The sequence below is a fragment of the Bufo gargarizans genome, chromosome 4 (genome assembly GCF_014858855.1).
Source record: "Bufo gargarizans isolate SCDJY-AF-19 chromosome 4, ASM1485885v1, whole genome shotgun sequence".
Taxonomy (NCBI): Eukaryota; Metazoa; Chordata; class Amphibia; order Anura; family Bufonidae; genus Bufo; species Bufo gargarizans.
The window spans coordinates 22,922,052-22,935,556 of record NC_058083.1 but is presented as its reverse complement, the minus strand read 5'-3'; the positions used below and the strand labels follow the sequence as shown (position 1 = coordinate 22,935,556).

Here is a 13,505-nt window from a genome sequence, read left to right as displayed (position 1 = left end):
ACCCCTTTAATAAATGCAGTGATTAAACAGCTAACGTATGGCTATAAGTCTAAAACAGATAGCGCCACCTACAGGAAGGTTCTACCTGGTATAGACACATAAATGGCTACAAAGTCACTGTGGAAATGATGCCTTCTTCATTTGTATTCCATGTTCATCTGAATCATCTTTTATGTTCTTTGTTTGATGTTGCACAAAAAACTTCTAAGAATGAATATGAAAGTAAACAGCCATGACCCGCACTGATTTCCCACATACCTACAAAGCTTCAGACAGCGAGAGCAAAGAAAATCCACATCCACAACGCAAGTTCCATAGTCTATGTGCATTGCAGCAATGCTTACCCTGTAGATTAGGCACCTTGGTTAACCCTACAACAGACCCTAGAATAAGTTGTGTGCTGCTAATATTTCCAGATTGTCAGATATTCACCCAAACCAGTGGCTGATCGTAAGATGTCCTCACAAGTACACAGACCACAAAAAGAGAGTGCTCTAACACAATAAACCGCTATGTGCCTCGATTATGACTGCGAGATTTTATGATACAAGGAAATGACACACAAAATACATAAAGTTGTGGAGGACAACTGAAATACTGGTATAATAAATAATATATATATATATATATATATATATATATATAGTTCAAGAAAAAATGGCGGCACTGGTGATTTTAGTTGGAAAGGTAGGGTGCACGTCCCTAGGGGAATAGGCTTCTTACCCCGATTTGTAAATCCAGAAAAATGAGCGGCACTCCAATGGTAGAAAAACAAGTGAACCTTTATTCACCCTGGGTGAATAAAGGTTCACTTGTTTTTCTACCATTGGAGTGCCGCTCATTTTTCTGGATTTATATATATATATATACATATACATACACATAATCAATAAAAAGGAACAGCACCTCCCAAAATAATTGCAGGTGCAAGCTACCAAAGCAACTATGTAGAAAAAACAAATAAGTAACAGCACACCACTAAATGCACTTGTTACTCTGATTGGACACTCCGTGTTAGAATAGGTCCCATCTGATGAGAAGCCACCTTGACGTTTGGTAGATGGGCCCGACATATTTTTGATCAATTATATGCGCTAAGAGCTTCTACTCCACTTAATAGTAAGTATGGTAGTCATGTATTTGACCCTGTTCACACATTCACCTGTCTACCCACCCTTAGTGCATTTAGTGGTGAGCTGCTATTTACTTGTTTTTCCACTCTCTCTCTTTCTATATATATCATTTTTTTTATTTTTTTTATTAATTTTTTTATACACACACCTTGAAAAGGTATTCATACCCCTTGAAAAAAATGTTCACATTTCACTCACAAATGTAAATGTACTTTATTGGGAGCTTATGTGAAAGACCAACACAGTAGCAAGTATGTGTGAAGTAAAAAGAAATTATACACGGTTTTTAAAATTTTGAATAAATAAAAATCTTAGAAGTGTGGCGTGCGTTTGCATTCAGCCCACCTATACTCTGATACCCCTAAATAAAATCCTGTGTGACCAATTGCCTTCAGAAGTTGTCTAGTTAGTAAATAGAGTCCAACTGTGTATAATTTACTCTCGGTATAACTACAGCTGTTTTGTGAAGGCCTCGTGGTTTGTAAGTGAACATTAGTGATCAAACAGCATCTTGAGAACCAAGGAACACACCAGACAGGTAAGGGACAAAGTTGTGGAAAAGTGTAAAGCAGGGTTAGGTTATAAAAAAAATATCCCAGGCTCTGAAAAATTCACAGAGCACTGTTCAATCCATCACCCGAAAATGGACGGCGTATGGCACAACTGCAAACCTACCAAGACATCTCTGTCCACCTAAACTAATAGCCCAGAGAGCACTAATCAGATAAGCTGATGGTCACTCTAGAGGAGCTGCAGAGATCCACAGCTCAGGTGGGAAAATCTGTCCACATGACAACTATGTACTCTACAAATCTGGCCTTTATGCAAGAGTGGCAAGAAGAAAGCCATTTTTGAAAGCAAGCCATAAGAAGTCCCATTTGCAGTTTGCCACAAGCCATGTAGGGAGGGGACACAGCAAAAATGTGGAAGAAGGTGCTCTCGTCAGATGAGAGCAAAGTTGAACTTTTTAGCCTAAATGCAAAACGCAACACTGTATGTGTAGTGGAAAACTAACACTGCACATCACCCTGAACTCACCAAACCCACTGTCGGGGTGTTCCTTTTTTTTTCAGCAGGGACAGAGAAGCTGGTCAGAGTTGACAGGAAGATGAATGGAGCAAAACACAGAACAATCCTGGACGAAAACCTGGTAGATGCTACAAAATACTTCAGACTGGGGTGGAGGTTCACCTTTCAGCAGGACGACGACGTTAAACATATAACCAGAGCTACAATGGAATGGTTTAGATCAAAGCATGTTCATGTGTTAGAATGGGCCAGCCAAAGCCCAGACCTAAATCACATTGAGAATCTGTGGCAAGACTTGGAAATTGGTAGTCACACCACCCAAGCTGAGATTTAGCTATTTTGCAAAGAAGAATGGGCAACAGTCTATATATCCTGTGACAGTGGACCTGCCTGAGGGCCATAGAAATGGTGTATCTCACCCAGAGGAGCCTGGGAGAGAACAGGAAAGGCTGGGAAAATAGTTTTTTTCCCACTGTCTGCAGCAGCTACGCTGGTAATTTAGATAAATAGCCCACCTCTACCTGAGCTCCTCAATCAGGGCTCTCAGTCTGGGGAAGGAGCAGGCTACGTCGAGGCCTGTGGGAGCCAGGAACCTCTAACCCTGTGTTGAGTAAGCACCGTGCTGTGTTTTGGGGAGCTGGGTGGTACACCCAGATCCCGATAGAGAGGGAGAAATACTGTGTAGTCAGTAGCCAAACGGCCTAGGATTTATGTTTATGATTTGTTTGGTCTGCTGTAAAATTGACAATAAAGCTGGTCTGCAGTGTTGGAGTCGCTTCTTGAGGTGTGCCAATCGTCTAAGCGGAGAAGACGGCGATCCTGAAGAGCTAAGTGACCCCGAGTTGTCACAATCCTTATTAAGGAGGGAAACCACACAAAAAAAAAAAAGTTATCTAAAGAGGTTTTCAGGCCAATTCCCATAATTGCTCAGAAAATAATTCCTAACAAGAAATAACTAATCCCCTGCTGCTTGCTACTCCCCTTTTGATGGTGCCTGAAACCCCTGAGGTTCTCTGTTCTTGTTGGACCCTCTCGACATAGATGTGTGACACTGAAGTCAATAACTGGCTGTAGTGGTGATCTGAAGCAGTTCACATGAACCATGTCAAGAGGAATAAGGAAGTAAGACATAAACAGTGGAGGACCTGGGACACATAAGAACAGGAGAGACAGTGGATCTGTAATGAGAGTATTAATGCTTTTAGCATTTTATACCATTCTGAGTGTTTTTATTCGTAATTAAAGTGGACATACAACTCCTTTAATGTACCCACTACACACGGTGGCTTAGTGGTTAGCACTTGCAGCCCTGGGGTCCTAGGTTAAAATCCGACCAAGGTCAATATCTACATGAAGTTTGTATGTTCTCCCCTGTGTTTGCGTGGGTTTCCTCCCACACTCCAAAGACATACTGAATTTAAATGAGCTACATTGGGGACACTGGATATTTTTGCTCCTAATACCTGTTTTCATAACAGCACTTTCTTTCCACTGCTCTGAACATCACTGCATCCTGGCAGGATGTTTACATGCAGAACTTCCTGTTTTCCTCAGTATCCTGTTGGGTTTGCTAACCAATCCCTGTATCTTTAATGTTTCACAGGGCTTACTCCACTTAACTAACATGAAGAGAGGGGGTGTAGGGGTCACGGCTACTGCAGAGGAAACAGTGTGGCAGATGGAGCAAGCCCTGAGAAACATTATAGAGCAAAGCAAGCTGAATTTGATTAGAAAAAACAACAGGAAGTTCTGCATATAAACATCTTAAATGCTTAAACTCCTCCACTGTATTTGCAGCTACCACTTCTGCAGGAAGGCTATTCCATGCATCCACTACTCTCTCAGTAAAGTAATACTTCCTGATATTACTTTTAAACCTTTGCCCCTCTAATTTAAACTATGTCCTCTTGTAGCAGTTTTCTTTCTTTAAATATTCTTTCCTCTTTTACCTTGTTGATTCCCTTATATATTTAAAAGTTTCTATCATATCCCCTTTGTCTCGTCTTTCTTCCAGGCTATACATGTTAAGTTCCTTTAATCTTTCCTGGTAAGTTTTATCCTGCAATCCATGTACCAGTTTAGTAGCTCTTCTCTGAATTCTCTCCAAAGTATCAATATCCTTCTGGAGATATGGTCTCCAGTACTGAGCACAATACTCCAAATGAGGTCTCACTAGTGCTCTGTAGAGCGGCATGAGCACCTCCCTCTTTCTACTGGTAATTCCTCTTGCAGAGGACAAAGTAAGGAAAGGACTGACATAAAAAACTGGTATATATGGCAAAAATATGCAGTGTTTGGGGTACCTTGAGCAGAAAAATGTCAATTATGAAACCAGAGCAATCCTTGAATGGATCATTTCTGCCATGCAGCCTCAGGCTTTGGGCCTGTAACTTCAGGTGAGATTTTAGAACTGCAGATTTTTTTTGTGTCTTCTAAAACCTGTTCATTTTGGGAAGAAACAAAAGTCTATATAACCACCTAGTGGGCCATACCTCAGTGGGTTGGACCAGAATGACAACCCACAAACACATCCATATCATAAAGAATCCGTTTTTGTAGAGCAATGGTTGAGGTTACCATCATCGTTTTCAAGCTCTCTGTCCCATATGCAATATTGTAATAGTGTCATAGAAAACCAAACTCCTATCTGCTGAAACATGAATCTACTCCAAATAGATAATGAAAGCAAAAAAAGGCAAAGGAAAAGTAGGTTTCTTGCTAATAGAACAATTCTTAAAATACATTCAAGTAATCTGGGAATTCAGTAGGAATTGGGCTCAGCTCAAACCAGATTTTCTGCACAGCAGGTGCCTGACTAATTGGCATCTACAGGTAAGGATTTTTATTTTTTTACAGTCAATAAGAAGAAAGTAAAAAGAGAATAAAAATCAGCAAAGGGAAAATCTACAGTATTGCGGTAATATAGGAGCACGGAATAAATAAAGAAACAGAGAAGAAAGTGCAATACCAGAAAAAGTATTTTAGAAAACGTCTGTAAGATCGACACATTGCAAAGGGTAATTGTGGATGTCCACCACTCACAACCACCGTGGTGATGTCACTATACAACTGGTGGGTCAATCGGGGTTCATGTAGCTCTTAAGAAGGGTATTAAGACTGGGATATTGCAGCTTGTGGGGGTCATGATGGGTAATATGGTTGTCATAGGGTGAAATATTTGGCTGTCATAGGGGTTACACAATGTAAAAGTGAGGAGCCAAAGATTTGTGTCATAGCCAGAAATGGCCTTCGTGGTGTTCAATGTCAGATGGAGGCAGGGAAAACAAACAATTACATTAAAAAAACATCAACTGTGACCAATCATTGGCCAAATGGCCATTTACACACCAGCTATTGGTCTGATTGGACAGAAATTGGTCAGATAATTTGTTGGTGTAATACAGCCCTAAGCCATTGAATTTGTTAGTGTAGAAAGGGAGAGCCACGCAGCAATGGTGGCTGGTTTGAGACATCAGGCGCTGTGCAGTATTGCCCGATGTGGGCTCTAACTGCACTGGCTGTGTTTCCTCCTAGACCTCTGTACTCACTGGGAATAGACTAAAGATTTTCCCAGAGCAGAAGCTCTTGTAAAGTGTCTACACTATGATGTGCCACCTCACCCCACAACACATCCCTAAAGGGCATTTGTCAGCAAATTTGTACCTATGACACTAGTTGACCTGTTGTCTGTGAAGGTTCTCATTTATCCAGGTCATGGTATATATCTGTTAAGAATAAATCAAGGCAACTGGACATACTGTAGATTTCTTGAAAACTTTTCACTCGTTCTTCCAACGAGCTTTCTCAATTCTGAGTGATTGTACAAAGATTCTGGGAATAAATATGTAACTGAATCCACATCTGGTAATTATACCCAGCATTGGGTCAAAGGTGTTGATTCCATTATCCTAATTGGAGTCAGTAGGTGATAAAGACTTCCCAGAAAAAGGTGTCAAGACAGCATTGTATGTGGCAGACAATAGATGTCTAACCCCCCCCCCCCCCCCACCACCTCTATTCAAGCTTGGCTTCTCCATTTTTACGTAAATGGCCTCCTTCATCTATTGTCTGCCACATACAATGCTGTCTTGACACCTTTTTCTGGGAAGTCTTTATCACCTACTGACTCCAATTAGGATAATGGCATCAACACCTTTGACCCAATGCTGGTTATAATTACCAGATGTGGATTCAGTTACATATTTATTCTCAGAATTTTTGTACAATCACTCAGAATTGAGAAAGCTCGTTGGAAGAACGAGTGAAACATTTTCAAGAAATCTACAGTACGTCCAGTTGCCTTGATTTATTCTTTACAGATAAAGTTGACCTGTTGCATGTGCATTTGGCAGCTGAAGACATCTGTGTTGGTACCATGTTCATATGTGCCACTGGAGTTAGTTACCATCCCCAGGGTTTAAACAGTGAAGACAGAGATTGGCTGCAGTGGTCACGTGCTGTATACGGATACATCACAGTGTGTACAGGTGTACAGCACGTGACCACTGAAGGCAGAGACTGGCTATAACAGTCATGTGCTGTATACCGATACATCACAGTGTATACAGGTGTACGGCACGTGACTGCAGAAGCTAGTTACCATCCCCAGGGTTTGATCGGTGAAGACAGAGATTGGTTGTAGCGGTCACGTACCGTATACGGATACATCACAGTGTACAGGTGTATAGCACGTGACCGCAGAAGCTAGTTACCATCCCTAGAGTTTGATCGGTGAAGGCAGAGATTGGTTGTAGCAGTCATGTGCTGTATACGGATACACCACAGTGTGTACCGGTGTATGGCACGTGACCGCTGAAGCTAGTCCCTATCCCCAGGGTTAGACCAGTGAAGACAGACTGGTTCTATTGGTCACTTGCCGTATACCAATACCTCCCCACTGCAGTTCATAAACAAGCAGCATGAGGAGGACTGGACCAGTGCCACAGAGAATGGCTCTGGAGAAACAGGTGAGGATAAGATTTTTATTTTATTTTAGGCTACTGCAGGGCTTTGACCGAGATTTTTACTTTACATAAGACAACCCTTTTAAAGACAGCTCTCGTTTTCAAGAAAAATAATACAGGAATGTAACCGTGCAGAAGTCTAAGTAAAATGGCTAAAGCGGGGATGCACAACCTGCGGACTTCCAGCTGTTGCAAAACTACAAGTCCTAGCATGCCCAGGCAGCCTACAGCAGGGCATGTCGGGAGTTGTAGTTTTACAGCAGCTGGAAGGCCACAGGTTGGGCATCCCTGGGCTACAGCATAGAGAATACAAGTCCTTACTAAAAACAGACATGTCAGGAGAGCTGACAGGTCCCCTTGAAGCCTACTACAGCACACCAGACTGGCCGGTGTTATACCGCAGAACAGACATGTGCTTGTCACACACTGCATCCCACAGCAATTTAGAAAAGTATCTGTGCGCCAAATGATGGTGTCAATTCTGCTGACACACCGGCCCTTCAGCTGATGAGAACTGCCGATCTTGATGGAATTAAATGGACTGGCAGATCAATAGTCTTCTGATCACTTAATTAGGGCACATTACAGCCTAGAAGCCACTCTGGCACCTGACAAGTCACGTATGACAGCAGTACAGAAGCAAGTCTCCGCACAGACTACCAATCAGATGCCCTCTGAGGCTTACCGCATGCCAGGCTTTGCTTATTTTGATATATAACACAGTGGGTCTTCACTTCTGAGTATGGCAAATACTGCCGATAGATTATTACCCATATATGACACAGTATTTGTATGGTGCCAACAGACCTGTAGCGCTGTACAGAGGAGACGGGTACAATCCCTGACCTCAGCGAGACTCACAAGCCAGACCACTTATCTCACAAACACATAGAGATACCTGGACATGACAGAGTGTTGGTCTCTGAGGAGCTTGAAGCCTTGTACTATGACGTCTACAGTATGCAGGGCTATGTATAGTCTTGTATACACATCAAGCTTTCAGTTTAGGATCCACTTCTCGATTTGGCGTTCTGCTCTTTGCTTCAAAACGTTACACAGGACAGGCGAGTAACTGTCAGGGGAAGGTAGACAAAAACTTGCAATCATACAATCAACTTCTCCAGGCATGGAGAAATAGGAATATTCCTAACGTGAAGCTAAAAATCATCTGTGCCCTCAATCTTCACCTCCGTTACCACCACTGATCTTAGGCACGGAGATGTTCCAGCTAATCTTTTAGCAGGTGGCATGACAAGAAGACTGTCCACTTCCATGAAAACCCTTCAAATATGAAATATGTTGTGTTGCAGGCCGGCTGTACTTTATATGCAGATCCTTACATGAACAGGTCCGTGTTCAATGTGACATTTATTGGCTGATCCTTCATTGACTTGCACTGGGATTACTGGCTGAACCCGTTCCGATGGCCGATCCACAGACAATGGATGGAGGGGGCAAGATGGAGAGAGTTAATGGGACATATATGCAAAATTTGGCTGCCATAGGTCAGACTCGCTGCTAGAATTTATGGTCATTGCAAGAGAGAAAATAGCTTTGTGATATATTTCCCTATATTATTTATTCTTGCTATAAATTATATTATAGGTTTTTCTGAACTGAGCAGTTCATTAACAAAACCAAACAGTGCGGCCAGGGAAAACAGCGCAAGGCCGAGAACGGAGATTGTACCACCAAGGCAATTTATTTTGTAGATAAAATCTAACCTAGAATTTAGAAAACAGATGGGTCGAAGAAAAAGCAGACAGAAATGTTACGCCCTGTTATTTATAAAGCACCAACGTATTCCGCAGAACTCTATAGATAGATGAAAACACAGGTGATAAAGAGGATTCCAGAGGGTGGCAAATGCAACCAAAAAGTAATTTGTTGCTTTTCTTTTGAGCTGCTGCATAAACATAAAATCTATCATTCTGTCTGCCACCACTAGAGGGAGCTAATGACATGCTGTGTTATCACCGAGTTCAATGCATTCCCGTGGGAAGCAAGATCCTATGCTCCCTCTACTGGTGACTGCAATTAGCCAGGAGGTACTGCACATCCCCATCTGGAAATGCTTTGTTCAACCAGTCCACAGTCCAGTGTTGAGGCATAGAGAAGGGGCAGATAGACAGATAAATAGCTATAAGGTAGAGAGGAAGATAGATACGCAAATAGATATGGGAGAGATAGATAGAAGAGATAGATAGAAGAGATAGAGATAGATAGAAGAGATAGATAGAAGAGATAGATAGAAGAGATAGATAGAAGAGATAGATAGATGAGATAGATAGAAGAGATGATGAGATAGATAGAGAGATAGCTAGAGAGATAGATAGAAAGATGAAGAGATAGCTGAGAGATAGATAGAGAGATCGAAGAGATAGATAGAAGAGATAGATCGAAGCTAGAAGAATCGTAGAATAGCATAGATGAATCGCTAGATAGACTCGCTAGATAGACGATCGATAGAATCGTGAAGATCATAGATAGACATCGTGATAGATCGATCGATAGAACGCTAGATAAATCATATAGAATCGATAGATAGAATAGATAGATAGAATCGATAGATAGAATCGATAGAGAAGCATAGATAGAATCGAATAGACTCGATAGATAGATCGAAGTCGAATCGATAGATGATCGATGATAGACGTAGTAACGTGATGATCGAGATGACCGTAGATCGGCAAATCGGTAGATAAACGTGGATTAGAGAGATGGATAGATAATAGATCGATAGATAGTGATGATAGAAGATCGATAATAGATAGATAGAAAGCTTAGATTGATAGATAGAATAGATAGATAGAAGGAGATAGATAGATAGATTAGATAGCTAGGATAGATAGATAAATATGAGATATATAGATAACCAGATAGATAAAAAAAAAAAAAAAAAAAAAAAAAAGGATGAGCAGCACACACATCGACGGGGTGCAATTCCTTGGAGCAGGTCACGGACTTGATCCAAATTGGTATAAAAAAATCCAAGGCAGCACACAAATAACGGTGAAAAACAGGGTGTTTATTCCCCCATGTGCAGACAGCAACGTTTCAGCTCTCTCAATGGAGCCTTTGTCAAGCCATAACAATCAGTGCAAAGTTCAGGTATTAAATAACATACATAATTACTGTGTAAATTACATGATTATACAAAAATTCTAACAATAATTCATATTAACAATCCAAGTTCATCACATGCATTTGTACTGAACAAGATATACAATAAATCTCTGTGTTTACAACTGTGATATAAGACAAAATTCATAAATTGCTTCATTGTATTGTCTATACATGATTTAAAGATAATTCCATACAGGTGTGATGAACTTGGATTGTTAATATGAATTATTGTTAGAATTTTTGTATAATCATGTAATTTACACAGTAATTATGTATGTTATTTAATACCTGAACTTTGCACTGATTGTTATGGCTTGACAAAGGCTCCATTGAGAGAGCTGAAACGTTGCTGTCTGCACATGGGGGAATAAACACCCTGTTTTTCACCATTATTTGTGTGCTGCCTTGGATTTTTTTTTTTTTTTTAAATAGATAGATAGATATGAGATATATAGATAGATTTGATAGATAGATAATTAATGATAGATAGATAGATAGATAATTAATGATAGATGGATAGATAGATAGATAGATAGATAGATAGATAGATAGATAGATAGATAGATAGATAGATAGGGGCTGCAGCACTTGGGTTGCAGGTCGGTTCGTACTCAAAACTTCATCCTTTTCCTCTGGGTTGTTCTGAGTATTGCGGCCTTCTCTCATTCACCTGATCAGCAGAGTCGCCAATAATCGGACCCCAAATACTGATGCCCTTGGACTGGCTTTCAGTTTTACATAGCTGGAGAGCCCCTTCAATCAGCACGCACTGACTCTCTGTTGACTGAGCGGTGTAGCAGGCGGCCTCTAGTCAGCTCTACACTATGAGTACCGGAGAGTCCTGGGCCATGGGTAAACCCAGATCGGCACATCCACTATACTCAGCAACACGACTATAATGTGTCCCAGAAAGAGTGTGCTGGGACTGAGCAGGTAACTGTGAGAGCCGAACACCTAGGTATTAGTCACCCTCCACAGATTACACGGCTCATCTGCCTATTTGCATTAATGAGTGAGTGGGCGCTGCCATATGGACGCTGTGAACGGGGGAAAAGATATTGTACTGTACACTTCACGTTATCACGAAGCATCACATAATGTTCTTTAGTCTGATGATAACTTCTGAGCCAGGCACGAGCATGTATGTTCAGAGGCTGAGACTGGAAGGACCCCTAAAGTGTACTTAAGCCTATAAAACAGTTTTATTGAAAACTACTATAAATCACACGTAATGCATTTCAGTAATACACTTTATTTCGCACCTCAGCACAGGCTTTTAGCAGAGCGGAGCAAGTGGGCTGAAGTCAGGAGCCCTGAATAGCACATCGCTACTCCTTAATATGCCGCCCTACTAAAGCCTGGCACTTCACATCCGTTGTATGTACATTACAAACATGTATTAAATGTCATTTACGCCTCATGCAAATCGCAAATTACGGATCCGCAACATGCAGATGTGTCTGTGTGCCGTCTCCATTTATATATTTTTTTTTTTCAGAACCATTGATTTCAAAGGATCCATGGTCACCATTTTGCAGACATGTTCTATGTTTTTACGGAATGGACATATGGATGCAGAAAGCCCATGGATGATCCGTATGCTTTCCACATTCATATGTCCGTTCCACAAAAGGATAGAACAGGTCTTATTCTTGGCCATTAAAGTCAAGGAGTCCACAAAAAAGTAGATGCAACACAGATGGTATCTGTACTTTGTGGATCTGCAATTTGTGGACCACAAAATATATGCTGCAATTTTTATTTTTTATTTTTTAAAGGTTTAGGTACACTTTAAAGGGATTGTCCCACCATAACAACTCATCACACGTTATTAAGCGATGGTCACGCATGCTGCCCCTCATCTCTATAGAATTCCTGGAGATAGGTAAAGGCTGTGCTTTTGTTCTGCAGTCCCAAAGATGAATAAAGCTGCAGCGCGCGTACTGCATACGTACATGCAGCGCATATCTGCATCCACTTGGTTAGTACTCCTGATCCAGTCATCCATCGGTGGGGTTTCAACAGAAGGACCTCAACCAATCAGATACTTATTACTTATTCTTTGTAAAAGGAATAATTGTTATGGTGGGACAAACCTTTTAAAAAGACTGTTCATATAGTTTTTTTTTTGAGTAGGAGGGGGTCTTCTGCTTGGGTCCCAACAACAAGCAACTCTAACCAACTCAGCCATTTTTTGGATTGACCAGTATGCAATACGACATTTTTCCTTCATCAAGCATTGCAGGGGTCAGGACTTCTGTTCTTTGTGAGCTGTAGTATGTGCTTTTTTCCCACAAGTGCAGTGTGCTACACAAATAAGTGCATAAGGAGATGGTCTATTGCAAGCCCATTTCAAACAGAGAAGGATCCTTAAAAACCTGTCCTAACCCACCAAGCCTGAAGACTCTGCAAGTCAGGGATCAATGACCACCCATCACCAAAACTTATGAGGAGACTGTCTTGCTCCTGGCTTCCTCCTGGGCTAAAACCCAGTGTCCACCAAGAGCAGAATTAAAGGATTGGCTCTTCCAGAAAAAGAAGCCAGGGTTGCAGGGAGTGAGAAGAACCTGATGGAGAATACACACCTCCCTGACCTCCATGAGGGACATCCTCATTCTTTTGACAAACATGGACAGTGACCACAATGTGACATAACAGAATAAATTAAAGAAGAATGTGTACCGTGAATACAGAGCAGATGATATACTGTACCTATTTATAAAAATTCCTTATATTGTCCTACCTTGAAGAATCTGACAAATGAAAAATAGCGGGCTGAAAAAGTGTGAACTAAAGAGCTGTAGAAGTGTGCCCTCCTCCAGGTTGACGGACATCTCTGAAATCCTGGCAAGGGGGGTGCCTGGAGGAGGAGTTCTTACAGAGAGGACTCTGACTCTGCAAGACTTGTAACATGGCATTTGCATACTCCAGACTCTTAAATTATAGTTATGATATCTTTCCAAAGAAGGAAAATTCTAATGAAACTAAAATGTGCATGGTTGAAATGATGGTAAAGTCCTAGCTTGCAGTAAAGTCCGTTCAACAGACAAAAAATTGAAGACATGTTCCCTTAAGTGTTTTGCGGTCCACAAATTGCAGAACTGCAAAAAACCGGGTACTGGCCGTGTGAGTTCCACATTCTGCGGAATGCACATGGCCAGCCCTATGATAGAGCATGTCCTATAGGCATTTCTATCTTTTTTGCGGGGCCGCGGAACAAAATCACGGATCCAGACAGCATGCCGTGGGCTGT

The 13,505-nt window shown here is 41.3% G+C and overlaps 1 protein-coding gene across 1 annotated transcript in view; it reads right to left on the bottom strand.

The window, feature by feature from the left end:
• NBAS (NBAS subunit of NRZ tethering complex) overlaps positions 1–13,505 on the bottom strand; it is a 678,694-nt gene that overhangs the window by 263,575 nt on the left and 401,614 nt on the right.